Source organism: Pelodiscus sinensis, unplaced genomic scaffold (assembly GCF_049634645.1).
Source record: "Pelodiscus sinensis isolate JC-2024 unplaced genomic scaffold, ASM4963464v1 ctg35, whole genome shotgun sequence".
Lineage (NCBI taxonomy): Eukaryota > Metazoa > Chordata > Testudines > Trionychidae > Pelodiscus > Pelodiscus sinensis.
Window position 1 is genome coordinate 4186773 of NW_027465908.1, and position 13214 is coordinate 4199986.

Below are 13214 nucleotides of genomic sequence, written 5' to 3' on the forward strand. Positions count from 1 at the left end.
GACGGCCGTTCTAAGCTCAGGGCTCAGGGTCGGGGGTGTTTTTGGCGGGGCTGCCCCGCCAAAATCACATATACACTTATGCAAAGCTCATCCCCCTAAAATGCCAACTTACACACACACTGATCTCCTGCACTGATTGTTTTACACAGGTGCACAAATCTCCCATACACAGTAGCTGTCAATGTGTAGTTCACTACATGATTAAATAAGCCTTAGCTTATTGGTTAATCTTATTGACTACATGCACTCACCTCCCCCTTGCTGTCTCTGTATCAGAGGCAGCAGGGAGGGTGGGGTGCAGGAGCTGGTGCTTGTGAGGAGCTGGCTTTTAAGCAGGCTCCCCATGGGCACCGGATCCACTTCCTTCTTCCACCCTCTCGCTCCTGCCTCAGATAAAGAGGCAGCAGTGTGGAGGGTGAATGGGGCAGGCTAGAGCCAATACGCATGGGGAGTTGGCTTTTGGCTCTCCACACCCATCGGTTCCACAGACCTGCTTGCCTCTCCCACCCCTTGCTGCCTCCTTCAGAGATAGCAAGGGGGAAGATCGGTGTGTATCAGCGCGGGAGGGAAGCAGGGGAGGCTGCCACGAAGCAGTCCCTGTTTGTAGGGGGTCTGTGGTGAGCCTGAATTTGAGCTCCCTGCAAACAGAGGCTGGAACAGCACAGGTTAGCAGGGGGCTCCCTGGGAGTGGATCCAGGAACACACTGGCTGCTGGACCCTCCTCCGGGAACTATCAAATAGTCATGTAACCACTAAGATTTCATGTGGTTACACAACTATTCATTTACACTATATTTAACATTCCTAATACACTCCCCGCCAATACAACACACATGCCGACATATACCCATATACATTGTCTTCATAGATGAGTGCACATGCACACAAATCCACACATACACACCCAGTCTCTCCATATACACACATTTACACGCAACCACTCCATACACAGACATTGACAGATTTTCCTACTAAATACCAATCCCCCATCCATAGCCATGCCAATATCTGATGTCACACATCCATGGACACATACGTATAGTGAGCCATTCAAAGGAGGGGTGGGCGAGATTCTGTGGCCTGCACTGTGCAGGGGGTCAGACTAGATGATCATAATGGTCCCTTCTGACCTTAAAGTCTATGAGTCTATGAGTCTATGAGCTACTGGGTGCAACTGGAAACCTGCCCCTTTGCTAACCTGGATCAGCATGCTGTCTGGGTATGTCTACACTGCCACCCTAGTTTGAACTAGGGTGGCTAATGTAGGCATTCGAAGTTGCAAATATTTAAATTCGATATTTAAATCCCGGGCTTCATTTGCAACTTCGAATGCCTACATTAGCCACCCTCGTTCGAACTAGGGTGGCAGTGTAGACATACCCTCTGTGACTACTGCTCACTGTCTCAATTGTACATTGTCATGTTTTCAAGATCTAACCCTGTTGTGAATTTAGAAAACAAGGCATTTTTAAGAAACTGTTGATCAATTTTTCTGTCCTCTCAGCCACATATCTAGGAATGAACACAAATGCTTTGCATTTTCTAGATAAGTATCTAGCATCCTAGTGTATTTAAAATTAGATTTGTATACATTTATGGAGCCATGATTATTCTGAATCTGATCCATGGCAATTAAAAGGCATCATGATGACATTTAAGGTGATATTTTGCTCCCCAACATTAAATAATTATAAATAATAATGATTAACAAATTGTTCCATTCCTCCCACTCTAGATCAACCTTTAAGTTAATGATCCAAGCCATTAAAATTCATCTTCCTCAAAGGATTGAGCAGTTAGGAAAATGGGAGGAATCTTTATGCATATGTGTGATTTGTTCATTATAAAGGCAAAGGCGATTCATAGGGAGGGTTGCCAGATAGTGTCACAAAAAATACTGAACATGGAGGGGAAAAAATTGGTTGAGCAAAAAAACCAAAAAACCAACCGCACACAAAAAAAGAGTCACTGCGCCTTTAAATCCCCACGCTCTCCCTACCCCCACCACACATGGCAGGGAAAGAATGTCTCAAGTGGCCTTCCATCCAAGAAAAACATTTTGCATGTCCGGTATTTGGTTTTTTACCGGACAGAAGCCGCAAATACCAGACTGTCCAGGCCAATACTGGACACCTGCCAACCCAATTCATGGGATCTATGAGTACAAATTAGAAGAGTTCACCAGCTCAGAGGTCTGGTTAGGCTAAGTCACCTATAAGACTGAGGAGCCTAGTCCCCCACAGCTGTGAAGTGAAGTCAATGGAGCTGATTTACCTCAGCTGATGAGCTCGCCCTGGCTGCCTCTCTAAACCTCACGGACCTGAAATAGGGCCACTGTGGAATATGCTGTGTGAAGCTGGCCTCAGTCTAACCAAATTCTATGACTCTAGAGGAGTTCCTCTGGATGTACACTCCTATGAGAACAAAATCAGGTCCCAGTTAATGAAATGGGATTGTGAAGCCTTCCCTGCAAGGCTTAGTGGAGTGTGAATATCTCCATGTATTTTGTGGGTTTCCAAAAATTAGTCAGGATCAATAAAGATCAATCATTTTTTTCTTCTTTTGTTAAAGGAAATAATATTTTTCTAGATGAAGGTCTGTGTATTAAGGAGGGAAAAACTCCTTAAAACTGATCTAGAATAAATAGGCTCTATATACAGAATATAGACTAAGGTGTGACCCTGCTGTCAGTTAAACCAGTGTGGAAAAAGTCAGTAATACTCATGTCCCAAACAACTTGGTCTAAACAGATAAAAGAGGGAAAAGAGACCCAGAGAAGTGAAGTAACTTGCCTAAAGGTCATCCTGTAGAAATTAGTAATCAAGTCTTCTGACTTACAGTCTAGTGACTTTTCTCCCACATCATACTGTCTTGCAGAGATAAAGGCTTCAGTCCTTATATCTTCATATGTATATGACTAGTCCCACTGATTTCACTCATGGGTGAGATATGTAGAGTTTGGGGATTTAAAAATTGTGCATTTGTGTAAACGTGTAACCTCTGAAATGGTTAGAGGTGACATGTTTACAGGCAGAGGGGCAGGTGGGAACTGCACATACCAGCTCCCTGTGAGCACCAGCTCCTGTCTATCAAAGGCAGCAGTGTTGGGGGACAGTTGGCTCCACGGGAGCTAGTGCTCATGGGGAGCCGGTCGGTGCTCTTGCGGAGCCAGCTTTTAAGCTGGCTCCCCCAAACACTGCTTCCGCCTACCACACCTACCACCTCATGCTGCTTCCTCTGTGGGAGGCAGCAGGGGAGGAAGAGGCAGCTCCTTTAAAGCCAGTTCCCCATGGGCACCGGATCCTACCCCCCACCCCACTTCCTGCCTCTGATACAGCAAGATTAACCTGAGCTTATCGGTTAATTGTGTAAACGAATACATGCTAACATCCCTAGTAGAGTTGCTCATGTGTCTACATGGTGAGTACCTAAGATTTTATCCACCAGAACACACAACCCGTCATTGTTACCATGCAATTAAAAGTACAGTTGGGTGCATATGGTTTGGGGCCATTACTGCAGAAGAGCATAGTGTTGTGCAATTTTTGTTTGTTTTGGGATATATATAGTAAAACACAAGTAACGTTTACTCATGAGACTCAACAGGGACACGCTGCCAGAAACAGAGGCTCCAGTCAATTACACAGGATGCTGGTGCAGTGTTATATGATTCATCCTCTATACGAGTATGAGTAATTTTTAACCTCAAGGCATTCTTACTTTCATCATGTGCAAAAAACCACAGATGTTAGTAAAAAATGAGAACTATGATTTTAACTATTAAAGGGCATCACATTTGGTGATAAGAGGCCACTACTTATCAGGCAAACCAGTACTGTCTTATTGTTCACTTGTTCTCTCCCATCTGTCTATCTGTTGTCTCTTATCTTATACTTAGATTATAAGCTTCCTTGAGGAAAGCACCATCTTTTTATTCTGTGTCTGTAGGGTACTTAGCTCAATAGAGTTCTGCTTTATGGGGTTCATTAGCTCTGTGGTAATACAAATCTACTACATATTTGAGAGAGTTTGTCTGTCTGTCTGTTCAAGAAATCCTCCTAAACAGTATGAGGTAGGACCACTGAATTCAGTAAACAGTATGAGGTAGGACCACTGAATTCAGTATGCAGCTTCCTCTTATTATAACATAAAGCAAGGTAAGGGGTTTTCATTGTGCCAGGAAAATGGGATGTGCCTGGAATGGGATTGGTTTTTATAAAACCATATAGAAAAGAAACAGAATCGCCAGGCAGGTGAAAGGGGCTTCCCCTACCCCAAATCTCCCATCCATCCAGTGCCCTTTAGGGAGGAGGGGGAAAAGCTTCCCCACCCCCAATTCATACAGGAACGTTGCTGGCTGTACCCCTTCATCAAGGAGTGAGGGGAAAATGCAATTTGCTACATTCCTCACTCTGGCTGGGGAGCACAGGGGGCAGATGAACCTGGACCTGCCCCAGCTGGAGGACTTGCAACACCCTCCTCCCCCAGCTGTGCCAGCTGTGCCTGCAGTCGCTGCGGAGAGGTGCATCTCACTTGGCCCCAAGCTGCTGCGGTGAGAGAGGGCTGGGGTAGACCTCTCTCCCTAGGACTGCCTGTATATTGAACCCCTCATCCGCAGCCCCATTCCATGTACGGAGCATACAGTTTCATTGTATCTTCAATGAAGATACAAATTTGTACCCCAAATTAATTGAGTTGAGGACCTGAGCAATGCTGAGTAAATCTTCTCGTAGATAAATAAGGTTCATATGTGACCCATTAGGGTCAGAGGGAGGATTTTTGGACTTGATCATATAAGCAGTGGTGAAAGTAACCTACAAGTATTGTCCTATTGCAACCTGGGTCCTGCCAGCTCTTCAAATACCTCCCTGTTGGTTTTTGCCGCAGCTCAGACAGTTCTTGTTGGAGCTGTGCACAAGGACACACCCACTTCTTTTCACCTCTGCCAAGAACCAATGTGATATGTTGTTTGGAAAATATTGTTTGGCCATGGCCGTGTATACATGTGGGATCAGTACTTCCTTGATGTAGCTCCACTGAAATCACTTACGTGAGGGATTCGTTTGGCCCATATGTGGACCAGTACAGGGGGACAGAGCTGACTGATGAAATAACACAGCTGAGGTGAAATGATGAGAAAATTCCTTTACTCAGCTCGAAATCCCTGCTAGTGTAAATCAGTGTAGTTGTATCAATTTACACCAGTTGAGAATCTGGCCTTGGGATTCACATCGCAAAATGGCTATTAATTGAATATCGCTTGTTTTGGATAATAGCAAGATAATGGATATGTCTAACTATGAACTAATTTCTTTTGTATAGCTCTCCTTTTTTCTATGTACCATAATAAACTGTTCAGCTTCTCCATGGATATTTGAGGCACAACAGTGGGCAGCTTGTCCCATATATCTAATGATACTAAATTTTAAGCTTCTGACAGTTGCTTATGATGGTCAGGATAGATACTTTTCCCCTCTGTGTTTTCCGAATGTATTTTTATTTTCTCTTTCCCCTGAAGCATCAGAGATGGCCATGACTGAAGATGGGACACTGGACAGGGGGAGCTGATATGCTGAGGCTGTGCAAAGAATTCTCCTTCTCAGGTGCTTGGTTGATGGGTCTGGCTCATGTACTCAGGGGTCATACTGATGGCTGTTTTCAGAGTCAGCAAAGAATATTCCCCCAGGTCAGATTGTTAGGGACCTTGGGGTCTTTTTTTGCCACCCTCTGTAGCATGGGCACAGTTTACTTGCTAGGATCATCTGAGGGTATCTAACCAAATCAATTTCTGCCCACTGCAGGAGCCTCAAGTCACATTTTCACTTCCTGGAAGACTGAGGCTGCAGTGGTCGATCTTCTGGAGTTTGATTTAGCAGGTCTAATAAAGTTCTGCTTAATCGAACACTGACAGCACCCTCGTCAATTCTGGTATTCCTCAAATCGCTCCCATTGACCTCCTGCTGTGAAGATGGTACCACAGTTTGAAATAAGGTACATCAGATTCATCTATGAAATTAATGTAGCTGGAGTTGTGAATCTTAATTCGAACTTCTACATAAGTATAGAGATGGCCTCAGGCACTGATCCCTTACAAACCTAAGACCAGATCCTCAATTATGCACGGAACGACGCATCTCTTGTCACTAGCTGTGAATATGGCCCGAACAGTTCTGATGTACCTCAAAGCCAAACTTACTTGTGTTCAGCAGTATGACTACTGAAATTTGCCAAAAAAAAAATAAATCAGTGAGCTTTCATCCAAAAGAAAATTCTGCTCCAACCCATCTCTAAGTACCAACACATCATTTCCAAATTGATCCTTGTTTTAGGTTGTTCACTGAGCCCCAGATTTGGTGATTTACTATACATTTGAGAGAGTTTGTCTGTGCATCTGTCTGTCTGTATATTTGTTCAAGAACTCCTCCTAAACGGCAAGAGCTAGAACCACAAAATTTGTTATGTAGCTTCCTATCATAGTTTAAAGCAAAGTAAGGGCTTGGTTATGCCAGGAAAATGGGATGTGTCTAGCATGAGATTGTGTGTCTTAAAACCATAGAGAAAAGAAACAGAATCACCAGGCAGGTGAAAAGGCTGGCTGGGGGCACACACACACCCTGTCTGGGACTGCCCCAGCCCTGAGCCTCCCACTCTGCAGGCACCCTTTATGAAGGGTGAGGAGGGCTGAAGCTCCCCCTGATTCATTGCTGGCTCTTCAGGGAGCAAGGGGAAAGTGAACGGTTTTCTGCATTCCCCACTTTGGCTGGGGAGTGCAGGGGACAGATGAACCTGAACCTGCCCTAGCCAGAGGACATGCACCCCTCCCCCAGTTGTGCCCACTGAAGAGGTGCTTCTCACCAGCCCACAAGCTGCTGTGGTGAGAGAGGGCTGGCGTAGTCCTTTCTTGCAAGGGCAGCCTGCAGACTGAGCCCCTCTCCTCAACCCCACCGCAGAGCAGTGATTTCAATGAAGCATGGACATGTTCATTTTATTTCCAGAAAAATTAATTGAGATAAGAACCTGCTAACTCTGGTTAATATATAAGTAAATAGTACCTCGGCCAGCATAATTCTCCTCTGTGCAAAGGATCGGTGCAAAGTCAGTGCACTGCTCAAACCCGGTTTGTTATGTGGAATGTCGTTTAAGTGGTGACCAGACCTTGAGCTGCTTCTCTGCTTGGGGTAAATTGAACCCTCACAACCTGATACAATAAGAGTGCACTTGGGTGGGTAAGAGTAGTGGATTAGCCACCTGATTTGTGAACAATCATACTGAGAGAAGAAAACGTCACTCCAGGAATAAATCCTCCTCCACCTAAACAGATCCTGGGTCTATTCGCTAACTGAGATTTGGATCATTGTAGGAAATGTTACCAAGACTTCCATTGTTTGAGTTTTTCATTTTACTGAATAACTATTGTAATCTTCCATTTGGTCCCCCACACTTTTTACAAGCTAAGTAGGGTCAGTCTAGGTCATTCTTTAGGAAGCAGACTTACCAGGAACAGCCATGATCAATACCATAGGTGAATTTCATAGATTATAAACCAGAAGGTGATCATCTCGTCTGACCTCTTACATATCACAGGCCATATAGGACTTCCTTGAATTAATTCCTGTTTTAAGTAGAGAGGATGATTTAGAAAAACACCCAGCCTTGATTTAAAAGTTTCCACTGATGGAGAATCAACCACAGCCCTTAGTATTTCCAAAGGTTAATTACCCTCCCGTCAACATTTTCCACCTTATTTCTAGTCTGAATTTGTCTAGCTTCAGTGTCCCACCACCATCGTATCTTGCAATACCGTTGTCTGCTAGATTAAAAAATCCTCTACTATTGAATTGCTATATCTCACATAGGTACTTATAGATTGTGATCAAGTTGCTAAAGCCCCACTGTAATGTAAGCAACCACCATGCTGTCCGAGCTGTCGCCTTTAGAGGAGATGTGAAACAGAGCTGTTGGCCACTTGACTTCATTTGAAAATTCCCACTCCTGGAAAAAGTGCTGTGGGCATTAAGCCCGATGTCCTGCCTACATTCCAGTGGTGCCAACTGTACTTTGCTTCCCCCAAATTGTCCCTGCCCCAATTAACATTTTGCTAACATCTGTTGGGGGCAATTCTTCAGTTCCAACCTGAAATTAAGGCCAAAACATAGTTTTTGTCTGAGTGTCATGTTTTCAGAAGTACAAGCTTTAGTGTGGGCGCAGGAATAGTAGTATAAAGGTGCCTTATTCTGCTTTCCATACCGGTGCAAGCAGATTTACACTGGTATTATTTGTTCGCACGTGGGGTAGTGAGAGAAAGTGGTACAGCACCTTTTCATACACCAATCCTTACGTCACTGTGTAGCATCACTAGCCCCTGTGATGCACTGAACACACTATGGTATGATCATCTGGCAAAGTGCTTTGGGATGCTTCAAAATGTAGGTACCTTTCATATCTATGCCCCACCCAGTGTGTGTAGAGGCTATTTGGGAGCACTCTGGTTTCCTTGGGCCCTGGATTAGGGTCCGTGATAAGTACTATTAGGCTGATTCTCTCATGCACACACTTGCTCTTTGCATACTCATCCCTTCCTCCTTCTCTTCCTTACTCCAAGGATTGTCCTTGTCTTTTGCTGGCTAATAGTAGATTTCCACCCTGCTAACCACCTTTGACTCATTTCCTTATGAGCATGCCTTGATTTATCTTTAAGCTGTGAAAAGTCCTTCCACTCAGTGTTGCTGTTGGTGATTTATTTTTTTCAAGTCCTAGGATAACAAAGTCCTTCCTTGGTTACATGCCAGGTTAGACTCAACATTTTGCTAATATAAAGAAGAAAATCCCTGGTTAAGCGTTACAAGCTAGATTTCCAAAAGAGCCTCAATCTCAGTTTTTTACCTGCAAAAATTGCAGGCACAGGTACCTTCTAGGGCCTGATTCTGCTCTCACCTGTGCCCGTATAAATCAAAGAAAGAGGAGAACCAGATCCTCTGCTTCCTGACTACAAGATTTACAGGTCCAGCCATGCGGTCAGATCCCTGAAGGACACAGGGCTGGACTGTGATTGGACTACATGCCTATGCAGTGGAGTATGACACATGGACTTTACATCTCTATGCAGGCTTCACATAGTTCTGGGGATGCAACAGTAAGCAGAGCTGTGTACCCACTTCTTCCCTGGGACAGGTGGGTTGGGAATCAGCTCTCTCCTCCCTTTCCCCCAACACACACAAACCCACTTGCCTCACTGGCATGCACAGCGGAGCAAATGCAAACATGTTGTAATTTACTGCTGCTCTAGGCCAGCAGAAAATTCCTACCTCCCCCCGGGGAGCAAGGAGGAAGCAGGAAATCATTATGACTCAGAGGCATGTGACTGAGTCACAGTGTATGCTGCTGCTAGGGCGGTGCAGTTTACACACATCCCTTGTTCATGGCTATGCCTAAAGTCACACTCTGGGCCCTGGATTTCACCTGCACTAGTTTGCATGCCCATCATTATTTGCAAGCACAAAGCGAGAACCTGAATCTAAAAATCCAACTTAATTCCCTAATGACAGCTCTGATCAGGTGGTTAGCAATATCATGGTCAGCAACCACCCATTTATTGAAGTTCATGAAATGCATTAATTGTGTCTCTACTCAACATAGCACATGTATGTCTTGGGTTCAGCCTGTTGAGAATCCTTGAGGTTATGCAAGGCATTTGCTGAACAAAGGGCTGAAGAAATTGCACTGAAAGGACAGGAACGACCAAGAATTTTGCTCAGAAAGATTAGTATCAGCACAGCCAAAGTGAAACTTTCCAAGCAAATTTGAACTCACCTGAAATCCAATTGTGCTCTGAAGGCAATTGAATTGCCTGAGTAATTGTAGGTTACTTTACCTTGGCTAAACAACAGCTTTTCTACCATCCAGGTCAGAAACATAACCATTACAAAAGGCCCTTGAAAGTCTCACTAGTAACAAGATGTCAGGTGAAATGATCCAGCTAGTCTGATATGCAGTGGGCAGGGCTCAGGATACTTAGTCAGATGGGGTTAGTGGTCTGCTTAGTTGGGTCAGTTCTTCCACTATGATTGTAGTATGCAAATAAACAGAAGGGTTTAAGGAGGATGAGGAGGATGAAGTCAGGGCAGGGAGCAGGAATAGCTTCTTTGTGATGTGAAAAAAAAATCCCACCATTCAACCTTCAGCTGCCCATAGGGCAACAGGAGATAATAGTAAATGTGTAAAGAGAAGAAATATAGGGCAGAGGCCGGCTGGTTCCTTTGCCCATTTCTTTTGCTAACACCATACACTGCAAAAGCAGATATGGGCCTCACGCACAATGCCAGATGCGAATACCTTTCCAAACATCGGGAAGGTTCTAGTTCAGACCTTCATCTGAACTACATGGCATGAATTAGCCCTATCTCAGCATTAAACATAGGGTTGGAAAAGACCTCAAGAGGTTGTAGATTCCAACCCCCTGGCCAAAGCAGGACCAATCCCAACTAATTCATCCCAGCCAGGGCTTTGTCAAGCTGAGACTTAAAAACCTCTAGGGGTGGATATTCCACCACCTCCCTAGGTAACCCATTCCAGTGCTTCACCACTCTCTTAGGGTAATAGTTTTTCCTAATATCCAACCTCCCCTACTGCAACTCGAGGTCCGTGTTCCTCATCCTGTCATCTGCCCCCACTGTGAACAGCCTCTCTCCTTCCTCTTTGGAACCCCCCTTCAGGTAGTTGAAAGCTGCTATCAAATCCCCCCTCACTCTTTGAGGGTATGTCTACACTACAGCGCTAATTCGAACTAACTTAATTCGAATTAGTTAATTCGAACTAAGCTAATTCGAACTAGTGCATCTAGACCTAAAAACTAGTTTGAATTAGCGTTTTGCTAATTCGAACTAGCATGTCCACATTGAGTGGACCCTGAACCGAGGTTAAGGCTGGCCGGAAGCAGTGCCGGCAGGGCATCGGATTAGGACTTAGAGTGTGGAGCTGCTGTCTCAGGCTAGCCAAGGGCTGTGCTTAAAGGGACCCGACCCCCACCCCGGACAGACAGTTCTCAGGGATTCCCCGCTCGTTTGTCTAACTCAATGAGGGACAGCAAAGCAGTCCTGGCTTGGAGTGCCCTGAATGCCTTCGGACCTGAAGGCAGGATCCCTCAGCTGGGTTTATGTCTCCACTGTTGATTCCCAGTTCTGGAGTTTGCTGGGAGGCTTCCCCAGCCAGGCTGAGTTGGCTCTCCAGCTCCCTGGGTGTGAGGAGTCACCGCATGGTCAGCTCGGCTCTAGCAGCAAGTTCAGGGCTTCTGCCTGCTGTGTGGGTCTGAATGCTGGGCTGGGAGGCTATAGTTTTGAATTTTGGTGCAGTTGTGTGGTCTGCATCTTGAGCCCTGCACCCCTTCGCGGTGAGGGGAAATTCTGGGACCGAAGCAGCCTGGTTCCTGCTTGAAGAGGATCCCTGTGAGAAGAGAGCAGCCCTTTGCAGAGACTGAGTCATCTCTCAACCTGAGGTCATTCATGGAGTGAGTGAGTGCACCAATTTTTAGTTAGTAAGTCAGGGAATTTGTTTGGGGGTTACACCCACACTCGGCACATCACAGCACTCGGCCATCAGACCGGCTGCACTTGCTGCAGGCTGCCATCCAGGAGGGGGGTCAATCGGGGGGCTGCAGGAGAGCTTCCACCCCGAGGAGCCCACAGAGCCACCCCAGTCCTCCCCATCTGGGGCTCGTACCCCATTCCTCCCTCACCTCCTTCCACTTACCCGTCCCTAGCCCCCCCTTCCTGATGTACAAAATAAAGGACACGTGTGTTCAAAAATAGAAACTCTCTTTATTGAACAAAACTCGGGGAGACTGGGAAAAGGAGGTGGGAGAGGGGAAGAGAGAGGGTGGGAGAGGGGAGGGCAACTAAAATGATCAGGGGTTTGGAACAGGTCCCATATGAAGAGAGGCTAAATAGACTGGGACTTCTCAGCTTAGAAAAGAGGAGACTGAGGGGGGATATGATAGAGGTCTATAAAAGCACGAGTGGTGTGGAGAGGGTGCATAAAGAAAAGTTCTTCATTAGTTCCCATAATAGAAGGACTAGAGGACACCAAAGGAAAGGAATGGGTAGCAGGCTTCAAACTAGTAACAGAAAGTTGTTCTTCACAAAGCAAATAGCAAAACCTGTGGAACTCCTTGCTGCAAGAGGCTGTGAAGGCTAGAACTAGAACAGAGTTTAAAGAGAAGTGAGATAAAGTCATGGAGGTTGGGTCCATGGAGTGCTATTAGCCAGGGGGTAGGAATGGTGTCCCTGGCCTCTATTTTGGAAGGCTGGAGATGGAAGGCACGAGACAAATGACTTGGTCGTTGTCTTCGGTCCATCCCCTCTGTGGTAGCTGGTGTTGGCCGCTGTCGGCAGACAGGCTACTGGGCTAGATGGACCTTTGGTCTGACCCAGTACGGCCATTCTAAGCTCAGGGCTCAGGGTCGGGGGTCTCAGTGGACCACCTTGATTTTCATGCAAACCTGATCCTGGGTGGCCAGGCTGGCAGCTCTCCTGCCCTAGACGGCCACTTTCCTGTGCCTAGTGTGGAGGTCGTGGATGAGGTCCACGATCTCCGCACTAGACCAGGCGGGCGCCCGCCTCTTGCGGACCCAGGCAGGCTCCTGGGAGCTGCCAGCCTGGTCCCAGGAAGAGGCAGAGGGCTGGGTGGCAGCGGGTGGCTGGTTCGTGCCGTGCCAGGTGCAGGGTCTGCTGGCTGGGTGCTGGCAGGCTTGCACCTGGCACAGGCACCGTAGCCAGACCGTGACCCTTTAAGGGGTCCGGGGGCCGGGAGGGGGGCAGAAGAGTTTCCCTGGTGGTGCCCAGAGTGGCCACCAGGGCAAGCTGGGAAGGGCTAGCCTCCCACTAGTTCGAATTAAGTGGCTACAGAGCCCTTAATTCGAACTACTTAATTCGAACTAGGCGTTAGTCCTCGTAGAATGAGGTTTACCTAGTTCGAATGAAGCGCTCCGCTAGTTCGAATTAAGTTCAAACTAGCGGTTTGTATGTGTAGCGCCTAGCAACGTTAATTTGAACTAACGTTTGTTAGTTCGAATTAACTTTGTAGTGTAGACATACCCCTATAGACTAAATAAGCCCTAATCCCTCAACCTCTCCTCATAAGTCATGGACTCCAACCCCCTAATCATTTATGCTGCCTTCCACTGGACTCTCTCCAATGCATCCACACCCTTTCTGTAATGG

At 46.2% G+C, this 13214-nt stretch overlaps 1 protein-coding gene across 12 annotated transcripts in view; it reads left to right on the forward strand.

Moving 5' to 3' along the window:
* Positions 1-3776: 3776 nt before the first annotated feature.
* The window catches only part of LOC142824432 (uncharacterized), a 65396-nt gene continuing 55958 nt past the window's right edge, over positions 3777-13214 (forward strand). For 10 of the 12 annotated variants that reach the window (XR_012899305.1, XR_012899308.1, XR_012899310.1 and 7 more), the window contains exon 1: positions 3777-5991. The gene's annotated coding sequence lies outside the window, so the exon portion shown is untranslated. The remainder of the gene's footprint in view (positions 5992-13214) is intronic. The other 2 variants (XM_075916381.1, XM_075916382.1) reach the window with 2 other exon arrangements.